This window comes from Hordeum vulgare, chromosome 5H (assembly GCF_904849725.1).
Source record: "Hordeum vulgare subsp. vulgare chromosome 5H, MorexV3_pseudomolecules_assembly, whole genome shotgun sequence".
NCBI classification, from domain to species: Eukaryota; Viridiplantae; Streptophyta; class Magnoliopsida; order Poales; family Poaceae; genus Hordeum; species Hordeum vulgare.
In genome coordinates this window covers 335,374,461-335,386,262 of record NC_058522.1, presented here as the reverse complement: position 1 = coordinate 335,386,262, position 11,802 = coordinate 335,374,461, and the positions used below count along the sequence as shown (strand labels likewise).

Here is an 11,802-nt window from a genome sequence, read left to right as displayed (position 1 = left end):
CGAGATCTAAAACATGGAGAACTAGGGCATGTAAAAATATTTGCAATGAAGAACATTAGACCTAAAATCCCCTAAGATATCTCCCTTGTTCCATCCAAAAACTAAGCACAAAGCATATCCATGGATCCAAATCACCAAGCTCCTAACCCTAGAAACAAACACACCGACCAAGAGAAGAAGAGGAGGAGCTTTACCGGAGTCCATGGCACTTGACGGAGGAAGGAGAAGGGGAGCAAACCCTCCAACTGAAAGGAGAGGAGGGGCTCCGCAGAGAGAGATCTAAACGGGGGGAGTTCGGTGTAGAGGGAGAGAGAGCCACGAGGAAGAAGAAGCAAGGCAAGAAAAAATGGCTCCCCCTCCTTTATATAGTCCAAGGGGTATGGGCCCAGCAGTAGTACCGCTGGGTCATGGTGGTAGTACCGCTACCCTCGCGGTAGTACCGCTCCCCCTGGCGGTAGTACCGCTGGGGTCCTAGCGGTAGTACCGCCATCCTGGCGGTAGTATCGCCCCCCCCCCCCCTTGAGACAGCCCTAAAAAGCCCTAGTCAAGCCACGGTAGACTGGGGTCCTCGCGGTAGTACCGCTACCCCTGGCGATAGTACCGCTGGGGTCCTGGCGGTAGTACCGCTGGGGTCCTGGAGGTAGTATCGCTACCCCTGGCGGTAGTATCGCGACAAAAGTCACAACGAGACATAGGACTTTGTGGAAATGATATGGGCAACGACTAGTCAGTGTAGACAAAAAATTAACACCAGCAAGATATACTAACTAGTCATTTTTTATCCTTTCTTCAACAAGAGAGAAAAGTGGGCGGTGGCCGGAGCCACCTATGTTTGAGACAAAGGTATGACACCGCGAAGAATTATCCTTGGGTTCATGACCAACGCTCGTCTTTGAAGCACAAGTGCCATTTAATAATGGCCAAAGTGAAAGACTTGATCGATTTATGCATAATGGGGGGAGGGAAAGTTCATTGAGAGAACAACACTCCCCCTATGTCTATGCCTACACCTAGAATAAGATATAATGCAGAGTGAGGTGGAGAGTGCCTAGTTTCAATCCACATTACTTGAGTCAATGATATTTAGCTCATGCCTTAACTCTCAGAACCTTGTTTCATCTAGGGGCTTAGTGAAAATATCTGCAATTTGCTCTTCAGTGTTGATGAAGTGAACCTCAATATCACCTCGCTTGATATGTTCACGAATGAAGTGATGGCGAATATCGATGTGCTTGGTCTTGCTATGTTGCACCGGATTGAGGGAAATCTTGATAGCACTTTGATTGTCACATAGAAGAGGCACTTTGTCACAAGTGACACCGTAATCCTTTAAAGTTTGCCTCATCCATAGCAACTGTGCACAACAACTTGCAGCTGCCACATACTCAGCCTCGGTGGAAGATAGTGAGACACAATTCTGCTTCTTTGAAGACCAACTTACCAGTGAACGACCAAGGAATTGACATCCTCCAGAAGTTGACTTACTCTCCTCACAGTCTCCCGCCCAATCTGAGTCAGAATAGCCCACTAGGTTGAAGTTGGCTCCTTTGGGATACCATACACCAAAGTTTGGAGTATGAGCCAAATTTTGAAAGATTTGCTTAACAGCCATATAATGGCTTTCTTTTGGTGCAGATTGAAACTGTGCACAAATCCCTACACTCAACATGATATCCGGTCTAGATGCACAAAGGTAAAGAAGGGATCCAATCATGGAGCAATATACCTTTTGATCCACTGCTTTACCATTGGGATCACTGTCAAGCTTGCATCTTGTTGGCATTGGAAACTTGACCGGCTTGACATCCTCTAGCTCGAACCTCTTGAGCATGTCTTGAGTGTACTTGGTTTGTTTGATGAAGGTCCCTTCTAAGCCTTGTTTAATCTCGAACCCAAGGAAGAACTTCAACTCACCCATCGTAGACATCTCAAATTTCTCGGTCATTAGTGCAGCAAATTCTTCATTGAAAGATTCGTGGGTCGCTTTGAAAAGTTCACCACATAGAGACCATTTTCGACATATCCAACATAGGTTACTGTAAGAGTCTTGCTCCACAAAAGGACCACGATATCAAGATTAAAGAATGTGGAAAAGCCCATAATTGCAAGTTGATTAACCGAGAGTAAATTGTAAGCAAGGGACTCAACAAGCATCACCTTCTCAATGGATAACTCTTGAGAGATGACCACCTTACCAAATCCCAATACCTTTGATGATGATGCATCGGCGAATTGGACATGGGAGGGCATAGATGGGGAAGGATGCACATCCACCACTAAGTCCTTGCTTCCGGTCATATGATTTTTTGCTCCACTATCGAGCAACCATGACATCCCACCGGAAGCAAACTCCTACAATAGATCAAGGCTTGGTTTTAGGTACCCATTTTGAATGGGTCCTTTAATGTTAGAGACAAGGGTCTTAGGAACCCAAATAGCCCATTCAATGGACTCATAGTAAGAACCAACAAATCTGGCATAAACATGCCCATCACCAGCACGACATAAAACATAGGAAGGATTGAGTTTGCCGGCTGTGTTGGTAGGAATGGTTTTGCCCTTCTTGACGCTACCATTATCCACCTTGTTCCTTTTCTCCTTCTGAGTCCCTTCGCCCTCTTTGACAAAGATGTCCATGAGGGTAGGGGATCGTTTGTTCCTGTTCTTCCTTTTTCTTTTTGACTTGGATGTAAGTCCAAGTCCCTCCTTTCCTACAACACCCTTTTGATTGTTCAAGAGGTCGTTCAGGTTCTTCTCGCCTTGGATGCATGACACAAGTCCCTTCTCAAGTTGATCCTTAAACTTGGCATTTTCCTCCACAAGATGTACATGCTCACAACAAGGGTTAGTTGTACAAGCATTATCAATTATAACGAAAGGAGGACAAGTAGAGATCTCCTTGGTAAGCTTTGCTTGGAGTTGATCATGAGACTCTTTCAGGGAGAAATGATCACCTTTCAAGACCTTGTGAGCCTTGTCAAGTGTGTCAAACTCCACTTTGAGTCTGTTATGGCCAACCCCAAGTGTATCCTTTTCAGACTTAAGCACACGAGTAAGAACAATAGCATGATCTAGTTTCTTTTGCAATTTAGCGCAGTCATCGTTGTATGGCTCCTCAAGAGCCAAACGAAGAGTGCGCTCATTTTCTAGTGCAATAGATAGTTCAGCAATCTCATCAGCATAGTCACGACTATGTCCTTGCAGCTCGGAGATGGTCTCCTCATGAGACTCGATGAGGTCATTAGCCTCACCCAGTTGTTCCAAAAGAGCAACAAAGTGCTTCTTGGGTTCTACTTTGATCGTACACAGAAATTTATCAAGATCATGCTCATTAAGTTCCACAACATAACTATCATCAACACAATTCAACAATGAAGGAGCAGTAGTGATGTTGGTGTTAATGATGGGTGTTACCTGATCGATACCTTTGGCCATGAGGCACTTGGCAATGTGGTTATCGTTGGGGGCATTGAAGAGAGACACATTCTTGGGAGAAGGGGTGGCAATGGCGACAGTCGCACTTGCCACCATATCGTCATCGTCATCATCATCAGAGGGGTACTCTTCAAGTGCCACCATACCCTTTGGGTGGGGTTTCTTGACAAAGTTGTTCTTGTTTGGGAATGACTTGGTTTTGTCTTTGCGAATGAGCTTGCCACCGTTGTCTTCCCTCTTCTCATAGGGACATTCTGCCACGAAGTGACTCACATTACCGCAGTTATAGCATGTCCTCACTCGTTGCTTGGATTTGAACCCAATTGAGTTGTTCTTGGAGAAGTTGGGTCTTGAGTTCCTCTTGTTGCCCTAGAATTGCCTTGACGCAAGAGCCATGTGCTCGTGATAAGCATACTTAGTGTCTTCAGGGCCGCTCTCCTCTTCTTCATCCTCTTCTTCTTCTTGAGAGGCAGCCTTTGCCTTTAAAGCAAGGTTGGGTGAAGATGTCTTTGACCGAACTCGAGCAAGTGCATTGTCGGCGGTCTCGTTCAAGATTGACATTGCAATGAATTCATCCAACACCTCACTGGAAGACAAGGAGTGGAAATCTGGTCGTTGGCGAATGACTGATGACATGGCTTTGTTGAATGGCATGATGGCCTTGAGAAACTTGCGCTTGATCCATGTGTCATCCACATCCTTGCTCCCATGATCCTTGAGAGCAACAACAATAGCAGTCACCCTTCGATAGAGATCAAGAGGGTCCTCATCTTCCTTCATCACAAACTCATCGGCCTTATCAAGCACCACTACATAGTTGGACCGTTGAATGCTTGAGCTTCCCTTGTACAACACTATAATGTGCTCCCAACAGTCTTTAGCCAGAGTGAAGGGGCGGAAGTGAGGGAGATCTTCAGGAGAAACTGCGGACTGGAGAATAAACAATGCAGAGTGATTATATTGATTGTCCGCTTCTTCTCTTGGAGTGAGGTTGCTTGGGTCATGAGGATAGTAGCCTTGCTCGATGATTCTCCATAAATTTGTTGAGCTGTGATTCAAATCAGACTTAATAGAAAACACCTAGTTAGCAAAATCACCCTTAACAAGCTTAGGAGGAGGACCAACAAGGTTAAGGCGCGGTGTAGGAACCGGTCCTCCATAGACCATGGGAGGTGGAACTGAGGCATAGGTTCCAGTCCCATTATTTTCGAGAGGCGAAGAAGGTTGTATCCCTTTAGCCGCTTCCCCAGAGGAATTGGCCTCTGAATCAGTGTTGCCGGTCTTAACCACCAACGCCGGTTCGGGAGAACTTTTAATTCCCTCAATTAACAATTTAAGCATGGTCTTGACTTCGTTCGTCAAGGACGTCTTGAGATGGGCCATAGTCGCATTCAAGTCTTCCCTTGTGACCGAAGTCAAGCCCATGGCCTCGGGTTGCCCATGGGATCCTCCCTCATCATCCTCCATACTCTTCGGGTGGTGAAACCCTTAATAAAGAAATGTGGCTCTGATACCAATTGAAAGGATCGACATTGTTGACTAGAGGGGGGTGAATAGGCAACGACCACTTTTTACTAAATCTTAACAAGTTAGGGTTAGCAACATAAAGGTTCTCTAAAATGACAACTAGGTGATGAACCTATATGATGCTACCAACTATAATCACTAAGGCAAGTAAGAGATAGTCTACAACAAAAACATACACAATGTAAAGATTAGAGATAACTGCAAGTGGAACCGATGAAGACGAGGATGTGTTATCGAAGTTCCTTCCCTTTGACAGGAAGTACGTCTCCGTTGGAGCGGTGTGGAAGCACAATGCTCCCTAATAAGCCACTAGGGCCACCGTATTCTGCTCACGCCCTCACATAATGCAAGGTGTCGTGATTCCACTATAGGTGCTCTTGAAGGCGGCGACCGAACCTTTACAAACAAGGTTGGGGCAAACTCCACACAAAGCTTGGAGGCTCCCAACAAGACCACGGAGCTTCACCACAATGGAATGTGGCTCCGAGGTGACCTCAACCGTCTAGGGTGCTCAAACACCCAAGAGTAACAAGATCCGCAAGGGATGAGTGGGGGAATCAATTTTCTCTTGGTGGAAGTGTAGATCTAGGCCTTCTCAACCAATCCCTAGGAAATCAACAAGTTTGATTGGCTAGGGAGAGAGATCGGGCACTTTTGAGCTTAGGGAGCAATAATGGAGCTTGGGAAGTTAAAAGGTAGGGTTCTTGAGCAAGAAGAACCCTTTATATAGCGGGGGGGGGGGGAATCCAACCGTTTTCCCACTCATAGCACGAGCCCAGCGGTACTACCGCTGGCTGCAGCGGTACTACCGCTCGCACTCTAGTGGTACTACCGCTGGCTGCAACGGTACTACCGCTGAGCCCAAGGTAGCGCAAAGGTACTACCCGGCCAACCACCGCCAAGAAAGTCTTCGCAAAAAGTACGACGAAGTACAGCCGCAATGATGGCGGTACTAAAGTCCTGGAGCGGTACTACCGTTGACCAGGGGCGGTACTACCGCTGGGCCAGCGGTACTACCGCCATCTCTAGCGGTACTACCTCTAGGGCCAGCGGTACTACCGCTAGGAGACCTTTTTGCGAGACGAGAAAATACCAGAGGTGGGAAAAGCTCCAAAGTTGCAGGGGAAGGGAGATGGAGAAAAAGTGTGTGCGTGCAGGATTGATTCCACCCAAACCTTCCCTATACGGATCCCCTCTTAATAGTACGGCGTTCCTACGACTCAAAAACCACCAAAGAGAATCATAGAAGACACCGTGCTTCTATTCCACGGAGGGTGCCGAATCATCTTGTGCCTTTGTCATGTATTATCTGAAATGCTCAATGCACACGATTAGTCCATTAAGGTACTGTCATCAATCACCAAAATTACTTAGGCATAAATATGCCCTAACAACTGTGATATAGTGATAAACCACAAGTATAGGGGATTGCAACAACCTTTGAGGGAAGTATTACAACCCAAAAGTATTGATTCGGCATAAGGAGAGCCAAAGAATATTTATAAGCCTCAGTAGTCATCTTCCTCTTCTTCCTCTAACTAAGAGGCTCAAGTAGGTTTTGGGCGGGGAGGGGTGCAGATTTGAGGGAAAACATATGTTTTAAGGGATTTGCTAGCAACCCCTTACATCTTTTCTCTTCGGCTGTAACTTAAAAGCGATTTGCAAGGGATGTTTTCTATTTCAGTTGCTAGAGATTCCTTTATAACTTGATTGTGTCCGGACTTGTCATCGAGGGCAAGCACAATCACTTTGTGCGATGCATCGAACACCCATCCAGGAGGAATTTGGCTCATAAATTTAACCTAGTCGAGCGGCTCTCCACCCGGTGCTCGAGGACTCCCTGAATACTGCCTCTTGGAGCCTCACTCCCTCGTGATATTTCATCGTTGCCTCAGCTTCATGTGTTGTGTCATAGGCCGAATATTTCTTGGATCACGGCCCTATGGAAAGGCCCCTACCCTTGAAGATCAAATTTTTTGTCTCGCAATTGTTGAGGGATCGCCTCCCGTCGGGGGCGAAGGTGTTCAAGAGGAAGGGCTCGCATAAGGGCTCGCATAAAATGGGTCATGTCGCCTTTGTGGGGTACCGGAGAAGGGGACCCGCATCCTCTTCTCTTGCACGGCAACTCGTGCGGTTTAGAACTTTGCCCTGGAGGCACTTGAGCCTGATTGGGAGGCTCCGGACCTAGCCTGATTCCCCTAGGCCAGAGCTATCCGCATCAGTAGGAAGAGACACCACTTTCGGCTAGTTTTCACGCCATGAGACACATAATAAGAAGGTAGTCAAGTGGGTATTTTTCGGCGGGCCTTTAACCCACTCTTCAAATTTTGGCTAGGCGGCGGGATCGTGACAGGCTAGGCAAAATGTTTGACGCGCTACATGATAATGCCCGACACTTCTCTTCATTGTAGACCCATGATGATGTGCCCACTTGATGTATTTTTTTCTCTTATGCTTTCTTTGGGGGGTGCTTTTATTGTTGCCTGAGAAGATTATTTTATCTCAAGATTTGGCACTTAATATATGTACATCATGGTTGCTTTATTGATAAAGCGGGCCGAAAGCCCGTCTCAGGAATTAAACCTAGCATTGTGACTTCATGACGGGAGGGGTGTTTTGGCTCTGGGTCTAGGTGAACCCAAATTCCCGGCCGCCCAGTTACGCATTAAGATTGTGCCATGAGTTGTTGTTGTTGGAATACGGTAATTTAAAATGCAGTATATGCTGGGCTTCGCGTCTGTACATACAAACGGTGTGTGTGATGTCAGAGTGGATGGCCGTGTGGTCATTAACTCCACTGATGCTCCTGGCTGTGCGAGTGGTGGATGGGTTGGTTGCGGACAAAATCAATTAGAAGAAGTCACGAGAGTGCGAGAACAAAACAAGAAGCAGATGGGACGTGAATGGATAAATTAATAGTTAAACATCTGAATAATTTCGGGATCGACAATAAAGCAATTTGCTTAGAACATTTGATTCCACGAGGATACATAAGGGTTAAACCACAACTAGAGTATGATTAGAACAACTCCAACCAGACCATCCAAATGGACACCTGTTTTGCCTGTTTTTTCTCCTTGGATCTTCCGTCCAATCGTGTGTGTCCGTTTTTTGTTTGGGTTGGTCTATGCGCCTAACGAGAGGCACACATATTTTGTACATGTCCGCGTCGGCATTCGGTCGAACACCTAGGGCGTGTTTGGTTGTCTGGGTGGCTCTAGCCTGCATCGCATGAGGGATCCTGGGTGAGTGTGTCCTGGTTGAGTTGATGCAGAGATTGGTTGAGATGTGTGTTTGGTGAATTGTGTGATATTACTGCATGAGAGATGCTATGTACAAGAGATGATGTTCGGTAGACTGCAGGGAGCGGATCAACTCAACGGACCAGAGGCGAGGCGAGGCGAGGCGATCTCCCTCGGGATCCAGATCAGGCAGGGAGCCGAGGTGCTCGGCGGCGGGGCTGGCGGCCGGAGGGCATGGCGGCGCGGCAACCGGTGGCGAGGCGATCTCCCTCGGGATCCAGATCGGGGCGACGGGAGGGAGGCGCTCGGCGGCGGGGCTGGCGGCCGGAGGCATGGCGGCAACCGGTGGCGAGGCGATCTCCCTCGGGATCTAGATCGGGGCGACGGGAGGGAGGCGCTCGGCGGCGGGGCTGGCGGCCGGAGGCATGGCGGCGCGGGTGGCGAGGCGATCTCCCTCGGGATCCAGATCGGGGCGACGGAAGGGAGGCGCTCGGCGGCGGGGCTGGCGGCCGGAGGCATGGCGGCGCGGGTGGCGAGGCGATCTCCCTCGGGATCCAGATCGGGGCGACGGGAGGGAGGCGCTCGGCGGCGGGGCTGGCGGCCGGAGGCATGGCGGCGCGGGTGGCGAGGCGATCTCCCTCCCTGATCCAGATCGGGGCGACGGGAGAGGAGAAGGGCGTACTCGTGCATGCATCCAAGGAACAGCCGAACCGGGGTAGCTCTCAGCCTGGCTGAGAGGGTACTTTTTGCATCAGTTGGGCCAGGCCCAAATGACCATACGATTTACCAAATAAGCTGAAAATTACATCTCGGATTCCATGCAGGTGCAGCGCGGGCAACCAAACACGCCCCTAGTGAGTAAGCTCCGATGCTGCCTTGCCCCGCCCCTGTGAGCTCGCCTCCACGCCTCCGCGCGGCCGTCACAACAGCATGCCCCGCCTCATCCTGCAGCAGCTCGTCCCGGAGGCGGACCCGGCGGTGGTGCGTGCATTGTGCTCCATGCAGCGCACAACCTCGTCCCGGCTGGCCACGACGCGGTGGAACACGGCGCGCACCTGTCGCTCCTGCGGCCCGAGGCCGTCCTCCAACGCCCTGCACGCGCCTGATAGCGCCTCGGCACGCTCCACCACGTCTCCGACGCGCTCCTCGCTGACGGACGCCGGGGCCTCCAACTCGGTGGCTTTCTCTTCCCTTCCCGGCGATCTCCTCGAGCAGGCTGTTGAGCTCCCACGCGACCCGTTCCATGGCCTGCATCTCGGCGAGGAGCCCCGCGAACGCCGATGAGGACGACCCCTTCTTGTCCGTCCGCCTCGACTCCTCCACGATCCGCTCCTGAAGGGCCATCATGGGCGCTGCCCATTGCGCCTGCTTGGCCGGCGCGACGAGGGCAGCCCCAGAGACTCGGTCTTGGCATGGCACGGCAGTGACGAGTGACCACATGGAAAACACGAAGACGGAGCTCATGGTGTAGTGAGCCAGCCCCAGCTCGAGCCCGCCCCCGGCGCCTCGGCGGCGGCCGCGCGTGCGACGGCGGCGCCGCGTGCGCCGTCATGGCATGCATGTGGCGTCCCGTGGACCAGTTCTTGGACGAGACGCTGAAGGAGAGCGCGCGGGCGGCGCGCAAGCCGCAGGGGGTCGACGACGCAGCCCTGGCGTCCAGGAAGAGCCTGGAGATGGCCTGACCCTCACGCGCGAACTGCGCGCGGTGCAGCAGCGGCGCATCGGCGGCGAGGAGGCAGGAGGCCGCGATGAGGGCCGCGCGGTGGGAGCCCCGAAGCGTCTGCCGCGCTCGCCCGGCCTCGCGTCGTAGCGCCCATCGCAGGCGAGTTGGTGCGTGGATGGATGAGATGGGGCAGCAAAGAGAAAAGGCAGGAGAGAGAAGTTGGTCTATACAGGTAGGTCATAGCTCGCATGCAGTGGACATACGCGGTGGAAGAGAGCACAAAAAACATCCGCTTTGTCCGTTTTCGATCCAAATCAGTCCCAAATTTAAGATTGAAATAGATCCGCGCTAATACAAAATGAATACGGAATGGCAGTGGGTCCGTGCGTTGGATCATCACTTTTATCCGTACGGACCCAAACGGACAGTTGCGGACAAAATGAATCGCCTCGTTGAAGTTGCTCTTACAACCCAAATATCTGTTCTGAATCTAGGTATTACACAGAAGATGGATGGATTCAAATAGCAAATGAAGCCATGGCGAGGGCTGGCAGTAACAACGTAGCCGTCAGGTTGGTCACGCCAAGCATGATGTCCAAGCTCATAGGGCATCTAACGAAATTTTAGTTCTAAATATACAAGTCACAATGCGTGAAAGGAGTTTCTTATTTCTCGTGATCATTATTTTTTATTTTGCATGCTGCTACTCCCTTCATCACGATTTAGAAGGCATAATTAAATTTACGTGTGTTTTCATAATAGATCAGGTTTAAGACGTCAACGTAATTACTCGTACTAATTAGTACTATTTCTGTATGCATGCGCCGTGTTAATTTCTCAGCTCATTAGGCGCATGAGTATTGTTGATGCTATTTTTTAGACCATCTCACAGTCAGTCAATAACTACCTAGGTTTCATAGATTTCTAAACACACCTTCTAAACTGTGACAGATGAAGTACTTTCATTGAGTGATGGATTAAATATCATTTGCATGTTGTTCTTCACGAATTAATGACATGAAAAATAAACCTAAAGATTGGCTCCTCATAATTTTCCAAGCGTCCAAATAGGATTCATTATTGCTATTGATGTTTGGTGTAACATTCTTCATCGGGTCTCCATGCACCTAGGTTATGATACAGCTCCTTAGATGCCCTATCCACGTGGACGGAAGAAGTATATAATATAATATACTAAACAATTTTTCGCACATTGCTGCGAGAATTATCGACAGTATGTTTAGATGAACTTGCTTATATGAAATGTGAATATTATAATTAATAATACAAGGATGAGAATTGAAAAATATGAATTTTATTTCACTTGATTAGTTTATATTTGCACAATAATTTTGGAACATATGTAGCATAATGTGAGTTTAAAATTCCTTGGAGTTATTCACACGTGTGTCTTTTTCATTGAGGAAAATTTGACATGAGTAGTGAGGATGACTCTTTCCCCGCACGTTCTTAAAAACATGTGTAAGTAGTTGCTAAATCTAACTCCCGAGCCCTGCGTTGCCCGAGCTCGGGCGACACAGGGAACCCGAGCTCGGGCGCGGAGGGCACATTAGTCGGTGGTGATGGCGTGGACGATGCGGTGGTGGCTGCACGTTGGTGGTCTTCATCTCCTTGATGTTGTAGTGGCTCGACATGCATGCTCTTGGCTTCGGCGGTCATTGTCTGCCACTGCCGCTGGTCTACTCCAGCAATGGTTGAGCCCTTTCCCTGGGGCTCGTTGAGGTGGAGGGCGAAGGATCCTGGGTGAAAGCCTTGCTTTCGATGGCGATCGGTTACCGACGATGATGGCATTATGATGCCTTTTTCTTTGTGTTAAAACTATGTAATTAGGGGGAAATCTCACCTTGCCCAACCGTCAAGCGGTTCCTCCCGCAACGACGGTTCTCCTTCTTTTCTTCCTGGAACCGACACATC

At 49.4% G+C, this 11,802-nt stretch overlaps 1 pseudogene; it reads right to left on the bottom strand.

Moving 5' to 3' along the window:
• Nucleotides 1-9,018: 9,018 nt before the first annotated feature.
• LOC123396681 lies at nucleotides 9,019-11,547 on the bottom strand (annotated as a pseudogene).
• Nucleotides 11,548-11,802: the final 255 nt, after the last annotated feature.